At 43.7% G+C, this 24,020-nt stretch overlaps 1 protein-coding gene across 3 annotated transcripts in view; it reads left to right on the forward strand.

The window, feature by feature from the left end:
* Nucleotides 1–24,020, forward strand: part of LOC111264695 (lachesin) — a 132,540-nt gene that overhangs the window by 32,653 nt on the left and 75,867 nt on the right. The gene's annotated exons all lie outside the window — the stretch shown is intronic.

Here is a 24,020-nt window from a genome sequence, read left to right on the forward strand (position 1 = left end):
AATCGAAAATAAAGGGCATACGGCAGATTTCCACTCTAGACAAAATCGTCTTCCCTTCTACACCGTATGTACCTGTCGGAAAACTCAGTTTGGTAATCAACTGCAGCCTCGTGGCTGGCGACTGGCTTAAAGTTTGATTAGGAAAAACGAAATACGTTAACACAGAGACTGTCTTTTGACTATATAATATAAGCAATGTAGAAAAATTATAATAATCGATAACATTCAATCACAGTCGCATATTCCTTTATTTGTTGTATGTCAATAAAACAATAAAATTTAAGGCTATAAAATATTTGATAACAGTTACCATAACCGAGGAATTGCACATTTCGCATATTGCATAGCGTGCTTGCGCCATTTCCTATGTGACACGTAAGGACCCCCCATCATGCACCTTGCTATATTTGTATGTAGCGGGATTGAAACCGCACGATCAGCTAGTTTTACGCCTTCTTATATGCGTGCCGTTGTTACGACCCCCACCAAACGTTGAAATTCATTTATATAGGTTTGGCGGGTGAGCCCGGATCATTTGCAGTTTCAACTGCGATGAGAGAACCTCCGTTGCTGGATCCTTCTTGACAAGCTCCAATTAAAAGATAGCCTTACAGAAATTGTCATAGTTTGAACCTCCGCGTCTAGGCTGATGTGGACAGAAAAAACCTCGCCGTTAGTGGATCTGCGACATGTCACAATAAGGTATACAGAAGTGAGTGCCTAAACAGGTCGATTTTTCAATGCTACATGGTACGAAAACAAAGGACGAGAGATCTCATGTACATAGCCACCACTAGGAAGTAATATTACGAATATGTTGAGCCACAAACCGGAGTGGGATGAAATTACCTCATATAGAACAATGACTACGAGCGGCAAATGCCTAAAAATACCTTGTTTGAGTTCTGTAAATTGTGGATTCAGTACAAGATCTAGATACGTTCCTCAATCGAAAACTTGCTTATAGGAAACATTGCTTTGATTAATTATCACTGGCTGATAACCTGGAACTCTGACGGATTAAATAAACTACACTTTTCTTCTACGCAACAGGGATTCTCACAGCTCACGTATATACGCTAATACTGGCTATTTAATGCCTCAAGAAGAAACGCAATCAAAATTGTACAGCCATACAAATATCGAAGCTCTTCATACCTCCGAAACATACCTTAAGGTAGTCCTCTGCCTGAACAAACTTTAAAAGATTAACGGAAACATAAATGCGCCCGAATGAATCAAAATAAGCCTTGCAAATCTCGAAATGTCCTTTGTAATTTCCTATACTGGCAAGAAACCCCCGGGGTAGTTATATACACACCAGATAACTCATAATATAGCGGTAGCATCGAATAAGTTCATCGACTAGCTAGATGTCTAAATCTGGTTCAACTTCGATTTTCTAGAAAGGGTCGTTGTGGTCGTTGTTTATAGCGAACAGATTAAGTACTGCGAGGCGTGTCGGTGTAATCAGCACACGATAACTGAACACCATCGAAATCGTTTGAGTGGCCTAAAGACGAGCTCGATGCTCACTAGACGACACGGACGGGATAGCTCTTAATTTTTTTTTGATATTTAATACTGTTCGATATTATGGCTTTTAAGACTTAATACGAAATTTCGAAATCTTATGTCCAAGGAGCCGCATGCTAGACGTGTCGCGTCGTTCGATCTTAATTTCAATTTTGACTAGAACAGACAAATGAGAGGCTCTCTCCACCGATAGATATTCGTTTCGTTCTTATCCTCCGCGTATCCTCCGAATCCCTGAGCACCCCGATGCTGCATCGAATAGGTCCGGGTATCAGGAAATGGGCGGCAGATACCGGAGGCACAGCGGGCACAATATCAGTGAGAAAGTTTACGGCAGAAACGTGTGGGCGACAGCGTTCCACCTACTGTAAAAGGTCCAAGATCTTGTTTGCCTGCCTGAGTCCGTCGTCCCCAGCGTCAACAACAATAACAACGACAGAACTGGATCCGCACAGGTCGATATCAAGAGTTCGTCGAAAACGACTGACACGTGAGGGAGATGTATGCTTAGCTATTCGTTGGTCCTGACATATCGCTTGCTTGGTTCTGCGATCAGTTTAAGTGAGGAAAGCGGTACGAAACATGGATGTCTGGAGCCAGGTAACGTCCGAACTATAAAATTCCATCCTGAATCGACGTGACCTATCATATGTTGGTATGGAGTTGTATTAGAAAAGGTAAGGCTAAAAGGACGTACGGAACAAGTCGGCAAAATGTCGTCCAAACGGTGCCAGCATAGTGGATTTGACTTGAAAGCGAATTGGACAGGTTTGCAGGTTACGACCAGCTTCCGTTTGTAACCCACCGAATTGGCATGTTCGGTTAATGAGAAACGAAGTGGTATTATGGTTCTTATCATCAGAAATCTATGTGAGAATTCACTCTACATCAATACTGCCACTCAGCATATGGATAGGCATAATAGGATTTTGTCATGGCAATGTTCAGTTCTTCGCCATAGAGGATTGTTGACGTAGATAGCGGCGTTATACTAACAATAGAAACAACAAAGACACCGACCGGCCTTCTATTGTTTCATTTTTGCTGAGCACATGAATATCGTCCCTGTGATCGTTCACGATAACTTCATAACTCCAATACGAAGCACGGCATCACGCATGTCACGTATTTGCATTTGCGACATCATTTAATTCGTACACAGCCAAATAACGCTTGTTAGAGCTAGCGTTGCTTCGTGACGTATGAACTCGCTGCGAAAAAAATGAGAAGAAACTTCTGAACTTTACAATGAGTTACGTATCCAATCGAATCAAGTTCTTTACGCGACATTAGTTGAATAGAAATGTCGTCTATCGCTGATAACGATATAAACAATTTGTAGGTTATTCGTTACTTTACACACAGACGTCGATATGCACAGGCATCACTGCTTAGCCTAAAACAACGGCTTTCCGTACGTTATCCGGACAATCCACTTCTATACATTTTAATATACGAAAACAAGGTGCCACCTAGTTAGGTGGGCCGTACAGCGTTTGGAAAATATCCCGACGAGAGAAAAGCACAGAGTGTGATGCATTTTAAGCCCGAACTATCTGAAGCAATTTGCACCGACAATCTTATACAAATTAGCATCGTTTTCGATGATGAGACGCGGGCGTTAATAGAAATTTATTGCCTTTCCTTTTCGCGTCGCTTCCCTCTAGATCGATGGCGTTGGTTCGGCCTAATCACACAACGGAGAGACGGCACCTTACCACAGATCTGTGATGTAGCTAAAAAAAACCGTATTTTTGGCGACCTAGTGACGGCAAAGAGACCTCCGTCATCGCCAATAGCAAACGATTGCGATCTTCGATAACGGATAGCATGTAACGAGCCAGCTTCAGTAAAAGAGAAAGCTAGAGCCTACTGCGCAAGTCCCTAGTAAAACGAAACTAGTAAAATGATTTCGTTGAGGACGCACATCACCAGCAAAAATAACGGACAACAGAAACAAACAAACAATGTTTTACCCTCTCCAGGTGTTTATTTGCTCTCGGGCGCGTGTATCGCTTGCAACATTGTTTTTACCCCCCCCCCCCCCCCACATCTATTGCTTTGAACCGGGCAGCTATCGCCGGCTTGTGCGATGTTTGATTAATTACTAGGCTATCACAATCAGCCAAACATCCAAAGACATCGCCTTTGCCTGACAACGTTTGCGTTTTGTTCGTTCGTTTTGAGCTGCGTTGGAGGACGGCAGTTGCCGCGTCATATGCTCTAACTTTCCGTCGTTTTCCCTTTTGGTAACGCTCTGTCGAGCACGCAAATCAGTTCTATACGATGAGGAAATAGGCCTCGCAATACGTCCTCAAGCTGGTACGGTCGATCGTATCCATGTGCGACGAGCAAGGGCATAGGCACCAGTGCGCTGTCTCTTGTTTGCTGAAAAGATGACCCGCTCTACATGGGGTCGTGCCTCTATTACAGCCAGTAAATGGCGGAGTGAGACAAGAGCTAAAGTGAGAGAGACGAGCATGACGAAGGTAAACAGGAATGAAAAACATGTACTGATTGTATGATGGAGAACGCCTAAGATAGAGAGCGTGTGATGTCTTCGGCTAAGCGGACCCGACGGCCGCTACCCGGCCGTGCTGCCAATCAGGCCGTATTCAACCGCGCTCAGTGTTAATGCGCTCCTCAAACACAACGACAGCGTAGGGGATCCTGGCACCAGCTTCACATTCGGCTGAAGTAGGCATCGTTAAGGGGAGAAAGGTTCGAATCAGCTCGTACCTCCCGACTAGGTGTGAGGACAAGGCGGCACTAACGCCACCGCCAGTATTGAGTTAATGGGCGTCGAGGGCACGCCGCCAGCAACGGGCTGATAGTACTTGGATTTTTAGTGTAAAAACGGGCTTCGAGCCGCCGTCCTAGATATCTTATCATCACCCTCAGAGCATTTTGGACTTTTCAGCCCAGTGGAGTTCCCACTAGACGGCTTGTCGACATCGTTGTTGGACACCTAGACTACAGGGAGCAACTGGGAAAAGAGTAGTGGAACTTGCGTCATGGTGTTTACTGCGTGAGACCAGGACGAGAGTTTTCTTAACTTTTTCTTTTTGTCGTTTAGTCACCATACGGAGCCTGGGACTACTGCTAGGATAGTAAACTATTATGACAGTGTGGCATGTGAGTCTGTGTGATTATAAACGAGGAGCTTCGCCTGTTTTCGCCGTCTCCCACTGCTTGTGTTGTTTACACCGTCGCCGCAACGAAGTGGGAACGGTAGACCCTCGGGGTAAACCCGCCGACAAAGCGAAGAGGTCTTGGACTGGCAGGAATAGGACCATTGCTGCCACTGGGCCAATGCGGGACAACGAAGTAGTGGCTGCTAGTTTGCAAACTTATAGTCAAGCGGCTTATCGGCTGGCAGCAGAGTGGCGTCGCTAACTGTGGCGACCCATAAACAGTCACGCACACGCACAAAACCAAGTATAGTTTTCTAACCATTTCTGAAGTGGTTACAAAAAAGATCGGACACATTTCTTCTACAGTAAATTCGCGCGGGCTACACGCAAGCTCTGGACTAGGCCTGCCGTTTCATGCTGGTGGCGACTGGTAGCGGCTGTTTCGGTCGACATCCCATGTCAACGAAGAACAAAGGGAAAGTGCAATACGGAGACTGTGTCGCAAGCAATTGCAGTGTTGGTGAAAGAGAGAGATTCACGCTAGAATCACCAACGGCTCGTCGAAGGGTCCGCCGATGCGGCAACGTTCACTAACCCACTGGGCTAAACACGGGCATGCGCACCAGGATTAAACTAGCAAGTTTTTATTCTAGAGGATTTTTTTTTATTTAGAGGAGGCCACGCAGGTCTGAATGGAATATACAACATGTGTATGTACATGTGAACGAACGACGGACGCTGCAAACTGTTGCTGCTGCTGCTACTACTGCCAGCCATTCGGTCGTTCTGGTATCAGTTACGATATTAGCAATGGCAATGAGTTTAGCCACCAGAATCTCTGCGACACGGCCAGCAACATTAGAAGGTGCTTCGTCAACAGATAATTAGGGAACAACAGGTTATTAGTTGGGCGCTAGGCAGACAACGTATCTTTACTATGCGTCGATGTGCTAAAGATGAGTTAGGCTGGAAAAATGGGCTCGAAATATGAACTATATCTTACATTCTGTGTTGGGATCTAATCTGCTTCATTCTATGGAGGGAACGAGTATATAATAATATCCAAGTGAAATGGTCCAAGTCTATGCAGATGAATACTTCTGTCTTATACTGAACTGACCCTAACAGGCTCATAAGGGGGACCTTGCTGCTGCGATGGACTGAAAGCAAATTGTTATATTTCACTACTGTGAAAGTGAATATTTTATATGGCCGATCTATTTAATCAGTTCGGACGAAATAACGAACAAACTGGTACCTAACATGTAGATGTCAAGAACCAAGCAACTGTTAGCGTATGATATCTATCAATGGTCCTGCTGAAGCTTCATCGGTACATTGATAAAACGGGAACCATACACAATGCTTCAACCAAACGTGGATACGCATACACCTCCGTGCCTATATCACATATGAAGATGACTGCCTAGGTCGATAAGGCAGGTAATCCCCCTGTTACCTAACCACAGAGCGCCCACTTGCTGAGAGGAGGCTGTGTGGAGACGCCTATATAATAATATGAGACATAGGCATAGGATAATTTTGTTGTTCAGGCAAATTTTGAGCGACCTACGGTATATATGGTCATATATAATATGACCTACGGTAGAAAGGCTAGTTCGTTTCGATAAAACCTATTTTTTTGCGTGCTTAAACGGAAAATAATTAAGTAAATTACAGCTTAAGCTTGTCATAGAAATAAATCACAAAAAAATTTATCACAGCTGTGCGGCAAAATTCGAGAATATGGCTGAGTGAAAAAAACCACTACCAGGTCTATATGCATGCCAAACATTTCCGCAGAAGTGGCGTAGTGAGTGAGTGAGGCCATTCGACTACTTTGAATCGGCGACTAAGTATTTTGCCTATTTTTCCTTATGCCAAGTTCTTCTAAGCTAAGTAACTTCTGAAAATTCACCTCAAGATACAATGATTGTTTATTCTATATTAATCAGCGGTGTGCTTTATCATTCGCTCGGAACAATAGAGTGGTCGAACCATTTTGTGACCTGCTATAGTCCCGAACCATCTCCGTATAGACGGACGCACTGGATGAAGCTCGATGCAGGCGCAATGAAGCGACCCATGAGTACTGAACGCGGCGACACGCGTTATTAGCATAGACATTATCTTAATCCACCAGCCATAAAGTGGGCCCAAACTGAAGCTACGCCACAGATCTGTACGTCATAATTGATTTGATATATTCTCAGTTTGAAGACAAGTTTCGGTCTGGCAAGGCCAGCGCGGCTGGGGTTCAGGGGATTGTTTACAAAAATTGTCCGTGTTAATTGGTGCGTGTCTTTATCTTAATTCACGTATCTACTTGCACATGCATTGCCAAGCAAACCCGGACCGCTCTAGCTAAAACTCGCGTGTGACCGAGTGTGCTCGGTCGGAGAACAAAGCCCATCGTGCTATTTAACGTATTCGGTAAACATCGAATTGTTTAAATTCACGCTATTGTTTTCTAGATCAGTCTTGACTTTTTCCTATGGGATGCCGTTTATGTGGCTATGCATTGTATCAGTTATACTTTGCTGTCCTCTTTGTGTCTGAACCATCTCAGCTGAGGACTGCTGTTGAACACCTTCGATATATCTGGATAACATGAATACGACGAAGAGGTAAACAAATAGTTTGTGCATATATATATATATATATATATATATATATATATATATATATATATATATATATGATAAGTTTTCCAAGAGAAATATTTGCCTAAACAATAGTTTCCTGTGAAATCAAATACTTAATACACAAATTAACCACTCTATTTTTAATTTGATTCAGCCTGATTGTCTTTCAGTGTATATATATGTATGTATATATGTGTATATACTATAGATCGAATGCAATGTCGCTATCGCATTCTCTCGCAAACCGAGAAGGTCTACCGGCTCCTTTGCATGTACGTGCTTTGCGTCAGCTGCCAGCATCAATACACATTAACTATTGATGAACTTGGTGCAGCATAATTGAATAAGGCGAATGTTGTGCATTCTACTATCCTCCCGCTGCAACAGCTCAACCCATGCTGTTATGCTGTTGGAATCGATGGGACACCACTACTCGTTTATGAGCGTTCCGTGCACATGCAGTTCCTGCCGGGTCTTCGTCTCTTAGGGATACGGAACGGTTCCTTGCTAAAAGCCCTTGTTCGGTTATACTTTAAGCAAGTCTTTGCCCCAGCAGAGAGCTCGACTAGGTTGTCCTACCTTTCCTGGAGCTCTATAGCAAAATTGACACAGATTCTACTACACTGGTCCGACGTGCCGTTACCTTTGTCCTTTTAGTCTTCCTCTCCATGTTGTTACGGACAAGTTGATGCTGCAGCTGTACGAAATTTCCCGTCCGGTTCGTGTAGACACTTTATTCCTTTCTGTTGCGAATGCAAGACAGAACGGATCTTTTTCTGGTTTTTATTTCGTTTCTTAACTATCCTACTTTTTCTCCTCATCCTATCCATTATCATTTCCCTGGCGGCAATAGATCCTCCTGTAGTCGCCGTCTCGAAAAAATCTGTCGTTACACCGATGTATCCCAAGGCCACCCAGACCGAAGCCTATCTTCCTGCAAGGGCGATTTAGGAGTACGAATGTATAGGAAGATCTCGTTATACATCCGTATTCGTCGTATTCAGATTCTATAGAAATTCAGTCTTACGTACGGTAAAAAATTGCCGAGAAAGAGGGCTTAGTGTATGGCACGCGAGCCTGCGGAAAACAATACATTGCCTGTCTTCCACTGACCGGGTATTGCCCATGATGGGCGGAAGCTTTGGGAGGCCATCATGTCCAAACAACATACGCACATGTACGCAGACCAGCTACGAAGGGCGGAGAGGATGAACTAGTAGTAGCTGCTCCAACAGAGCTGGATTTAGCGAGGAGAGCGCGTCAAAGAAGCGCGCGGGGAGAGCTGCACAAAAAATGCGAAGGGTGGGGAACCAGCTGGAGAGGAAGAGAGTGAAAGACATCGGCTTGTGAGCGAAGAACTGCCATATATGCATTATGTGTTTAGAGGTTTCCGATATTATCGGTCGTCGAGTGAGCAGCCCGGCGACGGTCTTTAGCAGGGCTGAATGAAGGTGAGCACAAGAGAAAAATAGAGACAAGGAAAGAGCGGACACTATGAAGATAACAGAGGGAAAACTACGGACAGCGTTGCTACCATGACGTATCCGCGGAGAAGGTTTGTGCCTGTCGGGGGATGGTTGCTGATGGTAGCGGAGGCGATGGCACTGGTAGGTGCAGTCCGCGCTGGTAGTGGTCGTGCTAACGGCTGATTATGATGGGGACAGCAGCGATGACCAATGGACGGAATTCAAGGGGAAAGAAGAGACTTCACCCTAATATAAACTCGACTCTCCAGGGTATAGGGTACCTCTATAATACCACCACTTCTCTTCTCATGTTGACTGCAGTTATCTCTTGCATTGTTCCTCATGTGCTGAAGAACAAAAAGCAAGCGAAAGAGAAGATCATGAAAAATAGGGAGCATCAACCATTGGAATAAGCGTTTCCCTGTTTGTACGGCTTAAATCTTCACGAAAGTATAGAATCGGTGGTCGAGTCTTGTGCATCAGCAGCTCGATCGTTTCAACCATACGCCTTTCTTTGCTACCGCTAATTTCGCCTTGTCCGTCGTCCCCAGTCTCTTGTTGCCCTACCATCATTCGGCCAGGAAACAGGAGCATTTCTTCGCTTTCGCCAGGTCCGCTTCTAGCTTTAGCACCTCCAAGGGAAAATGACCACACTCGTTCCGTCACACTTGCTAAGCCAGTAAAGCTGAACGGTGCGGACGGCATTGTATAGGGTATACTCATGCTGTCCTCTCTTGCTTTCTGTGCAAAGTAAATGAAAGCCTGCCTTGCCCGCTCAGACAGCATCACGAACCACACTGATTATCAAGCAACTCCGTCGGCGGCAGTCCCAATGGCGTTCTCTTTTCGGCCAGGGCAAGATAGGACAAAAGCAAAGAAATGGAGCGGTCGCAAGGAAGTGCTAGAAGGGTTCCGGCTTTCTTGGCCCACGCGCACGCGGCACGCATTAATGGTAAAGACGACACAGCGAAAAAACGAACCTACAAAACGGGACGAAACTACTACGACGAGCGATGTGCTGCTAGATAGGCCTGTGTGAGCCGTAAGCTGTGCGACGTTCACCGATTTCACTTCGTTCATTGTCGGCGGTCAGGTCCTAGTGAAACATCACCCTTCTCGAAGTCTTCTAGAGATAGAGGTTTGTGCCCCATTGATAACACTTTTTTTTTTCGAATTCGACCCTGGCCGTTTGTACCAGTCTTGAACGTCCCACGCGTATCGATACGATAGCGTAGTCGGCGTTGATATTTACCCGCGTTTCGGGTTTGCGTTATGCCGCTTGTCTATGTTGGACGAATGCATACAGCCACTACAGAGCATTATATGCAGAAACCAATAAAGACGGATAAAAAATACAAGCGCGAATATCGGCTGAAATATTAAATGACCTTCTTTTGTATAAATATTTTTTTAGACAATATGAATGGGAAGTAAGTATAAAGAGAATACCTTTAGCATAACATAAGCGCAATTGAACAGTACGTAACTTTTATAAAATATTGGTTTCTTCGAAGCATAGAGAGTGTAATTTTTTGTTGCGATACAATTATATCTCAGACGGTGTAGTATCATCGATTCTATTATTATCTATTTTTCATGTTCTTTATCATGTGTTTATCAGCTTTTATAGGATCGCCGTTGTTATTCCTGCTCCATGTATTACGTATTAAGTTAGTAACTAGGTAAACTCTATATAAATAAAGCATATCATCGTACATCAATTTGCACGTTCACCCAAGTATAATGTCAACCAGCATGTGTAACCGCATTTAGTGCGAGAGTGTTTCTGATACAAGAGCATTAAATTAGTAAAAAAACAACTGCGTTTCGTATTGGTTTATACACGATAAATGATTAATATGATTTACCTACGCAAAATTAGAAAGTTGGAACTTTTCGCCGCTTGTTTACTGTACTACATATACATCTAACAAAAGTTCGTCAGTTGTAATTTTCAGCTGTCCAACACGTCCGCTACGCGAGAAGTCGTCGTAAGCTAGTACTCATTGCAAGGCTTCTTATAGTGCCTTTTATATCGCATCGTCGTTCACCCACTTCTCACCTGGTCAGTTCTGCCGCCACAGATAACCTAACTACATCAATTTGGCCCAATAGTTGCTTGCAAATCCATGTCCTTCGTTGACCATTTTCTCTATCTGTTAGGGGTTCCGTGGGTCCGGCAGCGTGTTTCTTGAATAGACTGAGCCTTATCAAGGCCGATTCGCGTGGCGGTACGTAGCAAACGGATAATAGAACAGGAAAACCAGAAAAAAGCAAAAATAAGGGTCACTTCCCTCACGCAGACTCAGCCAGGGATAGCAAAGTTAGATCGACTTGTACAAGCAGAAAAAGCAGTCTAGCCGGCGAAGGAGACAAGCCTTATGTAGTCCTGGCGTTATCTGGTATAACGCAGTTCGCCAGGCCGGTGTTCCCAAAGCTGACAAGCCTCGAGATCGCCACAAATACTGGCCAGCGGTGGACTGACTTTTTGGTGGCCGGCGGCAAACAGGAGAGAACTGCGAGATAACGACGCTCGTTAATAAGCTGCCTTTTCGCCGGCGTGCTGCTTTGTAGAAGGATGAAATCGCGAAGGAGAACTCAAAGGAACAGGGCAGACAAATGGGAAAAGAGATGACAGAAGCGAAATTCTGGCAATCTCTCGCTAGAGCAGCGACGGCCGCCAACAGCAGCATTACTCTGTATCAGCTAATGCAGCTGTTATTAGTGTTCGCTAACCGCTAAGGAACACGCACTCGCGTTTTTCTAAAATGTCATCGATTTGTGCGCGAGTGGGTATATGAAGGTCGGACCGAAGGCGTCGGTGTTCGTGCGGGCAAGTTTTGAAAAAAAGCAAATATATATTGACGAAGGGATAGCAAATAATCGGGGCTGACTCTTCGACACGGCTATAAAGCAGATCGGATGTGCGCTGGGACATGGAAATGCGGGGGAAAGGAGCAGGCTGTGTGGATTTGATGCAGGTATATACACGGAGTCCATGTATCGTGTGCGAAAATCTGGGAGAATATGGAAAATTTCACAATGTTTAAAAGCAAAGGAAAAGAACTAGCGTCTCTGCTACGATGCGACCACATCATTTGCAAGAGAGGATGCGCGCCTCTAGCGTCGTTCGTTATTTGTTGTCCACTATTTGCTAGCGGCATTATCACGCCGACGGACGATCCAATTGCGGCACGAGCTGTGGTATTCACCGAGTGTCTAACCAGCGCAGACACAATGGTTGGCATTGGCAGGACAAGCAGAAGCTCATGTCTTTTCTGCACGCCACTACCTCATCAATTTCCCACCGAAACGTGAATTTAACTAAGCTGAGCGCTTAGGTACACCAATACGCAGTCTCCAGAGAAGGCCGTGATTACATAGCACCTTTGCAGCTGCTGCTGCCGCTCGTCCGCAGTAAATGCTGAATCTGTGCTAGCGATAACCTCAGCAGTCTTCGTACGCGAAGCTCGGTGAACCCCAGAACGAACGTATTCGCTAGCGATGACGTAGCCTTCGTCTGATTCGTTTGGTGCTTCCACGACGACTGGTTGTCTTGTGACCTTGATCACAAAACGGCATTAATACGCACAAGCGAGTGTATACAACATGTGTACAATATAAATGAAAAATACTCCGCTTTAGGAAAATCTATATTATGGCATACCTATTGAAGCATGCCGTGCTGCGGCTGACTGACTGACTGACTAAGCGACTTAAATTCTCCTTCATTGGCTCTCGAAGTCGATATCGACAGTTGACAGGTGAAGGAGCCGACTAGCGACATTGATAGCCGTCAGGCTATCATTTCTTTCCGCCCTATCGCTTTAGCTCAGATATCTGTTATTTAACGCAGCTACGTTGCAAGTTTGGCTTTCGCTTCAATCCAATATAAACACCGTACGTAGTTTATATTGGGTTGAAGCAATGTCCAGCGTTGCTTTATGTAGGTTCATGTATAATACTAATCCCGATTATTCGATTTACGTGACCATAGCGAGATCCCTTGGCATTTTTCCTTCTTTTGTTTGGGAAATCTTGGTTATAGACTTCAAAGCAGACTAAGTGGTACTTTGGCAAATCAACAACACCATAAATGAATGTATATTGATGTGCAATAAAAGAGCTCATTGTAACGCAAAGATTGTTATCGTGGAAAACTATGGCCGTTTAGCTATACGCAGTCCGGTCACTGAGTGCTTCGCAAACATAAAAGCTGTAGTAAGGTCGGACATTTTGATACAGATGTGCGAGTCTGACTGAAATTGATAATTTATGTTGAACGGTTCTAACAGAGATCGCAAATATTTGATTTTAGAGATCTATATATACGCGATGAGCCGCCAATTGGCCGTGTTTTGTCATCTATGTAGAATATAAGTCGAGCCGTTGATATCATATGGTTACACTACATAGAGCAGGGCCTTAGTTGTGGCGGACATTGCTGTTCGCCAAGGCCAGCCCTGAGCTGAGACGTACCTCGTCCAACCAGCGATAAGCCGCCCCGTTCGTCATATAAAAAAGGTAAGCAAAAGGCAATTCTCAAACAACTACGCCTGCGCTGGAGAATTCTGTGGCTGACTGAGCTAATCTAACTAGCTGATAGAGCGTGAGAAAGGTCGACATAAGCGGTTCGTTGTTCCTTTGCGAAGGACCAATGCCTTTCGAATGGAGCAGCGAGGGAGATTTTCGACGATCCTGAAAAAGCCTGCAGTAGAAATAAGAAACTGCAGCAGCTTGCTTGCAGAGTCCTCTCCTATCCAGATAACTCATCGGCCTCGGGTTTATTTGGCGACACCGTTATCTGCGATACGGCTTGTTGTTAAGCCTATTTCGTAGGACAACACAGTCTCGTTTCATTTCTGTCTAACGAAAGTCCTACATTCGAATGTGGTTGAATTTACGAACAGTCCAAGGTTTTCATTGAACAGGTTTTTTTTTTTTCGACGAGTTAACCGGTGATGAGACTTGACCGTGTTTAGGTACCTAATGTTGAACATACAGGTTTAAAATAATCGTTATCACACTTCTATTCATCTATATACGCAATCAAGTTGATGGCAAAAACCACCCGCAATGTTACTGGGATTGAACTTGACAGCAAATAGGTTCTAATATAATCCTGTACGAGAATGTCACCAAAGAAGCAGAGTAAGGTCGAACATGAAACATACATCCGATTGCTAGATCTATCGTCGTACGATTGGAGTGCCGCATCCGTAGCTTGTGCTTGTTAATAGTCATTTAGACGACTTTTCCAACACTTCTAGTCACACCACTTGCCTCCAGACAAGCACGCTGTTCTATAAATACGTATTTCTTTTTGTCTCGTTCCAAACGCTGCGTTGATTTCCAATTGCATTAAACTATTTCGTCCGACTGCTCGTTGGTGCCGAAGTCACGCCAAGCGTCGCAGTCTCCGCATCGGTCAATTGGTTTGGGCAGCTATTTATTTCATACCCTTCCGCCTATCTGGACCTTGCCGAACGCCAGTGGATCCATTTCCGTGTTCCGTGATGGAGCGATGGGAGCCATCTTCTGGCTTTATCACATTGACCAACCGTTGACCTGTTGTATACATGTACACGTCTTGAGCTGGTCTTAGTCACTGCGACAACTATGGCTAGATAAACTACGTACGACGTTTGCACGAGATCAAAGCGCTAAAATTGTTTTGTATTCGGGTGAATGTACGCTATCGATTCCGTAGGCCCCATAGTAAAATATGTTACATGTGTAGTAGGTGATATATTTTTAAGAAGGGAGCATAGTTACAATCACCGTAGGTCTTTCTTCCCCTTTTCGGTTCGCTTGCTAACGATATATGTCGGTGTTTGACTAAACTAGTCGACGCTGTATGTAGTGTAGAATTGCTCATATTTATTTTACGCTCGGCTCCGTTCATCTCTTTCTTTCGATATATATATATATATACACATGTGTCTGTGTGTACGCACACGTATGTACGCATTTAAGATGACCACGTTGCTTGTGACAAGGGTAGGCAAGCTGGTTTTGACACACCTAGTGGTAAATTGTTGCACACTTTTATTGAATGCGTCACTGTCGGAAGTGGTGAAGGGCGTAACTTAGTTACCAAAAGTGGTTATATAGACGGTGTCTATATAGTCAATAGTGGTTATATAGAAAGTGGTTATAGACGAAAAAGTTGACGACAGAACCAGGATTTCGCGTAACAAAACATATCGATTGGGTCATCTTGAGAGGGGATTTTAGAGTTAAAGGTCACCACCGAACGATATGGTGAGACCAGAACTGCAGGAAGCGAAACTAAAAAAACGCGGAGCGACATCGACGCTGACGTCACTGTACGACAAACAGAAAAAGGGAAGATGAAGAGGATATGCTAAAGAAGACAAATGAGCCTAATAGTTCAAGTTGAACATGACTGATGCGTTGGTAATTGTTTGTTTCTCTCACTGTTAGAAGATCATTTTAGACATTCTTGAGCCCATCACAGAGGTAGGTACACGATACGAAAATACATCAAACGTAACTAGAATATTCGTAATCATTTGAATATTTCATTGATTTTCGATGGAATTTTCATCTTATCATATCGGCGTCTATCTCTTGTGCAAAGCACACATGTAACGATTAAAGCATAATAAATAATAATACGTAATAAAAATATTACTCATATTATATCGTAAGTGTATCGCAAAACTGACATACATCATGGTTTATCTGTACTATTTACATAGGCTCACGTGACGTGCGAAAAACTCGGTGAAGATTTTGTCCCTATCCGTCTGCTCTTCAATTTGCCCTACTCGGTAACCAAACAAATATGGCTCTTGCCCCGCAGTTCCGCTCCGATTACGTGCTGAATAGCGCTGATACCTAAAGCATTTCGTTGGTTAGGTGACTGGTTGGCCATTTAACCTGCATCAGCTCTTTACGTTTCTAGCTCGCCGCTGCAACTGTATCCGCTGCCGACAGGGCAACTTTTGCCACCGCCGCCATCATTGTCTTGATCATCGCTGTAGAGATCAATGATGGACGAAGTCTGCGGCCTTGAGCAAACTAGCCATTGCGACGTCGCTCTTCTTCAGCAAAGGCAATCATCGGCTCCCGCTGAGAAAGGCTTTGACACTCTGTGCTACCTCGAAGAATGCGAAGATCGCAACTGGTGAACGGCGATCGCGCGTTTTAAACTGAGTGACGATTATTCTGTCTCGCTGTAGTCACTGCAGTTTTCCTTTAGTGTGCCCTGGTCGGCACTCACTGGGACGTAGCACTGCTGTCGGCGTTTCTACGCAACGCAGAGATCGAAGTGTACCTAGGTCTTCTCTTAATCTCTCGATCACGTGGTACTGTGCGCAGGGCTTCTATTTTGGCTGTAGTCCTTTCTGCTTCTGCTTTTGGTGCTTGTAAGAGCTATCTCTGAGTCGGTATCTCGATATATGCCATAGTTTAGAGCGAAGCAGCGGCTTCGTCTTCCTGAACTACCACCCATGTTGGTTCTAGGAAAAGAGAGAAAAGAACGAAGTGCCTATGCTCTGTGCGGCAGCCTGGCAGAGTGGATAGAAACAAATGTAGCCACATAATGAAGACACTTGAAAGGTATGAAGCGAAGTGCTCGCGTGGTCGAGACGTGGTATCGGTGTTTCCTCATAGAATGAAGCGTTAGAATTGAAGGTGAGTTAGGTGGGAAAAAAGCTTCCATGGGAAAAAAGAGCAACCGTTCCCGTGGTGTTGCTGAAGCCAGGAATCGATGTCTGCTTGTGGTTGCAATGAGGGAAACTTCAATTCCAGCTTCTGTATATATGCATACGATGCATTATATTTAAATGTATTATCTTTACTAACACTAAGTAACGAGTTAATATTAAAAAAAAAGACGAGCAAATTGAATTTAAGCGTGAATATTTGTTTGACATTTTTCATACGGGTTATTGTGAAAAAGGTGTCTAGGTCTATTTCATTAATAATTAACACTTTTTATGTCTAAAATGTTAAAACATAAACAAACATATGGGATTTATCAAGAGTCCTGAGACCTGTTTTTTGTGTGTTATAGACTCGTCTCCTCTTTTGCCTTCCAATATTTATTTAAGATTGATACTAGCCACCTGTCGGAGATTGTTTGCCCTAACGGGAAAGCGTGCCTGTGACACCTACACGCTGTCCTTTTCTAAAGGTTCGACAACTATTTAAGTGTCTTACTTTCGATCTCTATAAATTTCAATACAAGGCTCTGGCCTTGGCTTGTCGCCCATTTCTTTGTCCGTTATTCTAAATTTGTGTTGTCTTAAATCGCTGAATGAACAACTAAACAATAAGAAATATTCGGCAAACAATAGGACATATATTAAATTATAGAACCTTCCGTGTGTTTCCGGTGCAATGAAGCGAGTGAGAGAACTCGTTGGTCTATGTTCATGCAATATCTCTCCTTCCTGGGAGAAGCGAACATAGTGATTAAGGAACCGAAGCCTTAAGCGGTAGGCAAATATTTTTGGCACGGTTTAAAAGCAATATATTTAAGAAATATTTCTTCAATCAAATAAATAATGATAATAGTTCATCTTTTACAAAACAGATTTTATACAACTGCGGTGAGCAATTTCAAAGAATATACTTTTGAGCTTTTTTAAATCACCTTCTAACTTCTTATTAAGGTAAACATGTCTGAAATAATGTAGTGATTGAACACATCCGAAAGACACTGGATGTATGCTCCTATATGCTTGAACAACAAGCACATATATATACCATACTCAGAGGCAATTGTTGCACATCCAATGTAGAGCTAAGATCAGCTGTTCCATATCAGCTCATAATATCTACACAGTTTCTCGAACAGCAGGTTGTGCCTGCGAGGCATTGTTTTGCAAAACGAGGCCAATTGGAACTTCGTGAGTGGCTGGCTGATGGTAGTGTTTTTGTGTTTGCTGCCTTCATGGCAGTGGAAGTGCCAAGATTTAACATAATGGTTTGCTTTTTTCGTCCTCTATGGGAGCGACTGGACGACTGCTACTACAACGCTGATTCTAGTCGCTATCCATATGATGGTTATGCGTGTGACGTCTCTACTTGTTTGCTGCGGGCAAAAACCGCTATCGAAAAGGGTTTCCCTCCATTTATCCTACCTCGGTTCGCTTCGGCTTCTGCAGCCTCCGACTTCACCGCGACGTCGTCTAGCGTCCTTTCCTAGTCATTTTGCCCCTGCCCCTATTGGCTGGCTCGATTGCAACGGTTGCCTCGTAGTCAGCGCTTGGTCGCACACTCATACGCTCCAACGGTCCTTTGCCAATCCGATGGCCCTGTCAAGCAGGGGTATTTTGCGTTTATGTGTTAGTGATAATGCCGGAGTCATCCTCAGGACAGCCACTATCCCCAGCTTCCTCTACAAGCCACGACTACTCGTTCCGGATTTGGCTCGTTCCGAAAAGGGTCCTCAGGCATTTAAGGGCAATTAAGCCATGGGCGTATGCATGAAGGCCTACCGTTCAGCCAGGCATGGAGGCATTTTTGATAACTAAATGTTTTGGGGCCGGCGGAGGCCGTAGCGGTGGCAGCCGTTGTCGTACCTTTGATGTCGTTTCTGCTGCTAACGCCACGGCGGAAGTCGCACACAGTCCCTGCATTACCAGCACCGCTAAATGACGCGAGTTTGCTGGCCCGGTCGATACGCAAATGACATCAACTTCATCAATGGCTCGTCTGTCGTTGCCGCTATCTGCAAGCCCGTTGGCTAGTCAGCCGCCTCACGGCCGTTAGTTTCTGCGTTAACATTCTAGCGACACAATTAGACGACATAAAAGTCTGTTTTGGAATACAACAACATGGGGCTAGTCAGGCTGCCCTCGTACAGTATGACAAGGAGACAGTTTTAGCCAATAGAATGGATTCTTGTAGGAAGCCAAGCGGCGTACTAGGAATCGGACGGAGTTTGGCCACCTGCATACACTGATGTGGGTAAATGAAGTTACGCAGATGTTAGAAGATACAGTTAAGTTATAACCAGAACTCTACAGATGAAAAGAATAGGAAAAAAGAAACTGTCTGTCCAACCTATTCTCTTGATGGTTTAGATTCTTAAATCTGTTGAAATTAATAGCACAAACATCTAACCAGAAAATTGTTATACGGACCACGCAATGCTGTCTCAACAAGCTGCCGAACACCAGATGACACAAGGAATGGTCACTCAAAAATGAAGTAATTATTTAGTCGAACTGCTATAGAATTGTCCCTATTGTGTGATATTTTCGACACCGTAACAACGCCTTAAATATCAACCTCTTGCCGCTATTCATAACGCAGTACAACACATAACATGCAGTACATAGGACACGATATCTCCATTATTCAGTGATGGAGCCCCGTTACCGCCCAGACACAACTCGGATGTATTGGCGGTGCCCGCTATCTCTTTTGCTAATATCATTGCTGCCGGAGAGCACCAAGAGAGTATTCATTGATAAGGGCATATTGTTCCCTTGCATATTCCCGTTCCTCTCCACATCATTGCCGCTATGTGGTATTTTGGCCGGTTCATGGTGATATTCATGTTTGACACGGATGGTGGATGTGCAGGCCAATTGTATGAGACAGAAGGATAGACAATCACTTACTAGTGAGCTCGCCCTGGGGCTACTTCCTTTGAATGGGGTAATACTGAGAAGTATAATGGAGAAGGTAAAGGAATTGACGGGAATCGGGGTATGGAAAAGCTCTCGGGAATGTTGGTATGCCTAACAAAGCCGTCCACTGGAGGCCCCATTATCTGATCACGCAAGCCACTTGCGCAGCGGAGGCCACTCTGTCAGTGGTCTCAAACGCCTGCCACTTAACTGGCCAGCCGGTGGGTCGCCCCCTTTCTAGATGTAACTGACCCAAAGCGATGTCATTCACTACTGCCGTTTTGTTTACGGTTCCTGCTGTCGCTATAAAGTTCTACACGCTAGCGCCTCGCTCACGCGTTACGTCGAAACACGCCTCGCCGTAAGATACCGAGTGTTACAATAATAACTGTAATAGGCATCATAACAGTAATACACTTGCCATGAAAACTAATGGCTATATAATCTTGATGTCGTCAAGTGCTAGGACACAGCATGTTTTGACTTTACTTATATTGTTGTGACTTGAGAGGATGAGCTTCGAGGAGACCCTTTGTTGGAGTGTCTCACCGCCATGTTACCGTCGCCAGCGGTTCAGTCTATTAGCTAGAAGTAACAGTGACGAGTCATGCGATGATCGAGACTGTATCTAGAAGTAAGAGTTAATCCATAGTGAACTCTTTATGTTGATTAGCTGCGTCGTGTTATGTTTATATAAATGTATCATATATAATCTACACATACGCGTCTGTAGATTATTGGGCACCGTGCTATGAGGAATTGCGTTATTATTATATTTTAATCATATTTGTCTGTAGAGTTAGCATTTTTGCTGCATACTGCTCCCTAAAAAGGTACCTATTGTACGTTAGCCAGCTAATCCGCTATTTCTGCAGCCTGATCTATAGTATCCTCTAAGATCATACGACTAGATGCAGCACTATGCAAACATATAACTCCTTTCATTGAAAAATACCATCTTCTATCGATCGTATAAGCCCACCCCAGAAAACGACGAAGACACGGTGCACGATTGAGTCGCGAATTGAACAGTCTCAGATGTCTCCCATTAACAGTATCATTGAAAAATGCAGATACAGATCCCGTATATGTACCATCTGACACTTAACGATGCGTGGGTAAATGTTCCAGGTAGGAACCATAATAGGCGGATTGGACCTACACTTCTACGTTAATCGCTGATCCACTCGTAAAAACAGACCAATATCCTGACGCTGATCTCTGGTCTTCGTTAGCCTGACTAACTGAGCTAAGAGTAGAGCATATGTTCTTAGCACCCCTTTCATTCATCTTAAAAGTGCTCACTGCATCTGATTTGACCGAGAACCTCAGTCGGAGCTCTAGCTATCTGAAACCCTCCGACTACTTCGGCCCGCCATCTTTGACGCTGTGCGATAGCATTTCCATCCTGCCATATGAGCTACTTAGCCGAGACAGTGAATGGACAGTAAGAAAATGAAGGGCAGGTAATATGGAGGGGAGGACTTTTTAGCGAGAAGAACTTTGAGGGAAAGATCGGCTAAGTTTGCCGATAATCCGACGGAATTGTGGGCCATAAATAGGAAATGGCAGATGTGGCAGACGCTTGCGTCATCACTCTGGCCAGAAACGTTGTATGCGACATATAAGTTGCGGCACCTTACTGCGGCACGGGCACTAGCAACAATAGAAGCAGCGGCCGCAGTAGCACTTATGTGCATCATCGGTAGTATAATAGTAGCTGCTGTGGTCGGGAAAGCTCGTATAAACATCTTATGGCATATAGGTATAGGCCAAAGTAAGTGGGCACAAAAAAACATTGCGGAAAATGACTGTTTTTCCCTCGGGGCGCTAACGTTGCCGGCAGCCGCCTTGGGCTTTTAACTATTGCTTACTTTATATATATATATATATATATATATATATAAAGCGTGCATGCTTTAAATTATGCTAAGAACCTAACTAAGCTAAATGCACAAATTTTAGCCATACGATGTAAAAAGCTGATTTAGTATTTTTAAAATGACTTTTTTTCATGCTGCTTTGTCTTGTTTTGTCTTAATATGTACATTTGATTATTTGAAATTTGGTTGCATAGGTTACCTGATGGCAATTATGATTATACATTACGGGTGTGCATTTGTGAAAAGTGACACACTCAGCACACAACGTTTTTCCCATTTCCCGGTACACGGTGTATGAAATTCACACTACATTTACCGCCTATTCCAATTCCAGTAATCCAGTTTGGCCCGACGCAATATCCGCAGCTCTAGGTTGTCTGCTATAGCCCCCCCACTGTAGAGCTGGCGGCATAGCAACAACCACGTCCGGCGTATCATCTATTTACTACCGCCGTACTGAAGACGCCAAAAGATACAGTGATGTTGAAATTGATGCTCAATTCGCTAAAGACATTAGAATACCGAGTCTGGTTATCACAACGATTTACAGAGCTACGTTGTTGTTTCATTAGAAGCTAATTTTCGGGGAAAATCATAGCTGCCAATTAGGTGTTGTTTTATGAAGATCGATTTAAAAAACTTGGATCTGGCCGCTGGCCAACCATGTTCGTCGCTTCAGTTAGTTCATCGCTAAAGGCGAAAGGCGCTACCAGGATAAGGCCAAATTTTGCACAAAATCGAAAAAATCATCTGGAAAAGGACACGGCGGTCGTAAGTGTTGGCTCGAGCGATTTCACTAAATGAAAAGGGAACGCCCCTCAGATGAATGAGAATTTTGCAAAATGAGCGAGACTGAAAGAGTCTAGCTGCTTCCTGTAATTGCCTATCATTTACAAATTGAGTTCCATATAAAAGGCTTATTGTTTCCACAAGGGCAGATTAGGGTAAGGAACGATACGTTTTGTGAGTGGTTGTGAAGAGGATGGCATGGGCCACCATAAGCAGTTGGAGCCGGCAATCCATAATTACACTATGGCAGAGCTACTTCTGTTGCGCTCTCTGACGTAGCGGTCGGATATTTCATCCTGTGGAATCTTTTCCTCAAATCTTAACCCATATTTAAGGTATGTGCGGATAATATTGTACTCCACATATTTTAGCAAAGTATTGTAATCCCGTTTTAGAGAAAAAAAGTGACTGTCAACGTGCGCTAAAAGTCACAGCCTTTCTGCAAAAATAGTACTAGGTAGTGTCCCGTATATTGAAAACGGTTTCCTTGCACATCCCACGCGCACGCTTTTTGGAATTTGTTACAACTAAGCAGTGTATATAAACTCGCATATATCTTCCCTTATTTTTTCTTAATTAGAGAAGTGTATTTCATAAAAGATATTGATGTCTATTGCTAAAAGAAATGCACGAGGTCACGTTGAAGCAGTTTCGGTCGAAACGCTGTTATCGGACCAAATATGGCAGCATAATAGGCCAATCTTATCCAGCGGTTGTTAGTGTCCCAGAATGAATGCGGATTCGTCCACCGCTCTAAGATATATTACTATTAGACATGAACCAATATCTACCGAGCGATACCTTGAATATGATGATGACTTAAATAATATATCGTTTCATTCTGAATCTCCGTTCGTATGACGTATGCAGTGTGGGCGGTAAGGCCCAGTAAAGTCATATCAACGGGATGTCCTATCCCGTTCAAACAAGAGTACGCAGTTATGGGAATGACGAGCCCTCGGCTATAACTACGAAATTGGTGTTATTTCCCTTGCTTTCGCAACAGATTTAATATATATAACAACAGATATAAGATTTAATAGATAACACCAGTGAAGTCTACGGATAGGTTTTCGACTATAGTATTTTTATCCCTATGTCTGGACTCATTTGTACAAAGCAATTTTCTTATCAGAACTATTGTGTTGTTCTCCGGTGCGGACGCTTTGCCTAGAGAAACTTCTTATCAACTTCTTATCAACTTCTAGGAAGTGTTCATAAACGTTTTCTTCATATATTTCGTTGCGTTTCGTGTTCAAGGGAAACAATGTACGCTTGTCAACTGTCGCCTCGCTTTTTTTTTTTGTCGTCAAGGGCGTTACGGTAAATGCATTATGCAGATCTGTTTTCATTATGGAAGTATTTCTGTGATACTATGAGATTTTCATCCATTAAGCTCGGTCATCCCTGGCTAGGAGCTGGTTCTAATTTTGCTTCTAATAGGCCCTACTCTTATAGTGGCAAAGTGTACACGCTTTGTCCAGTGTAAACGAGTAATCCTCGAAAAGCACTCTTTAAATATTAGACTAAATATCTTGCAAATTTCAAGTTTAATTTAGCTTAAAAATGGGCTGAACCCAAAACTAATAGTAACGCGTGAAAAATGAGTTTAAATATATTCACTGTGAGAACAATTCTCGTACTAACCTCATATACAGTGCACAAGTGTTGGTATTAGAGATAAAGAGTTTTGGCCGTGTGGTACATATTACATCCCTGCCATTGTGCCACATGTGCCCTACCATCCAACCTTATAAAAATGCACTGGGATAGAATTGCGAATAAAGACCAAACGAATTCCAAGATCTCAGCTATGCCGGTAAAACACATACAGATAGTTTATTTAAAATGGTAACGCCTCTAGGGCTGTTGTCATAGTATCATGTTGAAGGACGTAAAGGACCAACACAGAAAGCTCTGAACTGCAGACGTCACAGAAGCATAACTTCTTTTG

Source organism: Varroa jacobsoni, unplaced genomic scaffold (genome assembly GCF_002532875.2).
Source record: "Varroa jacobsoni isolate VJ856 unplaced genomic scaffold, vjacob_1.0 scaffold_886, whole genome shotgun sequence".
Lineage (NCBI taxonomy): Eukaryota > Metazoa > Arthropoda > Arachnida > Mesostigmata > Varroidae > Varroa > Varroa jacobsoni.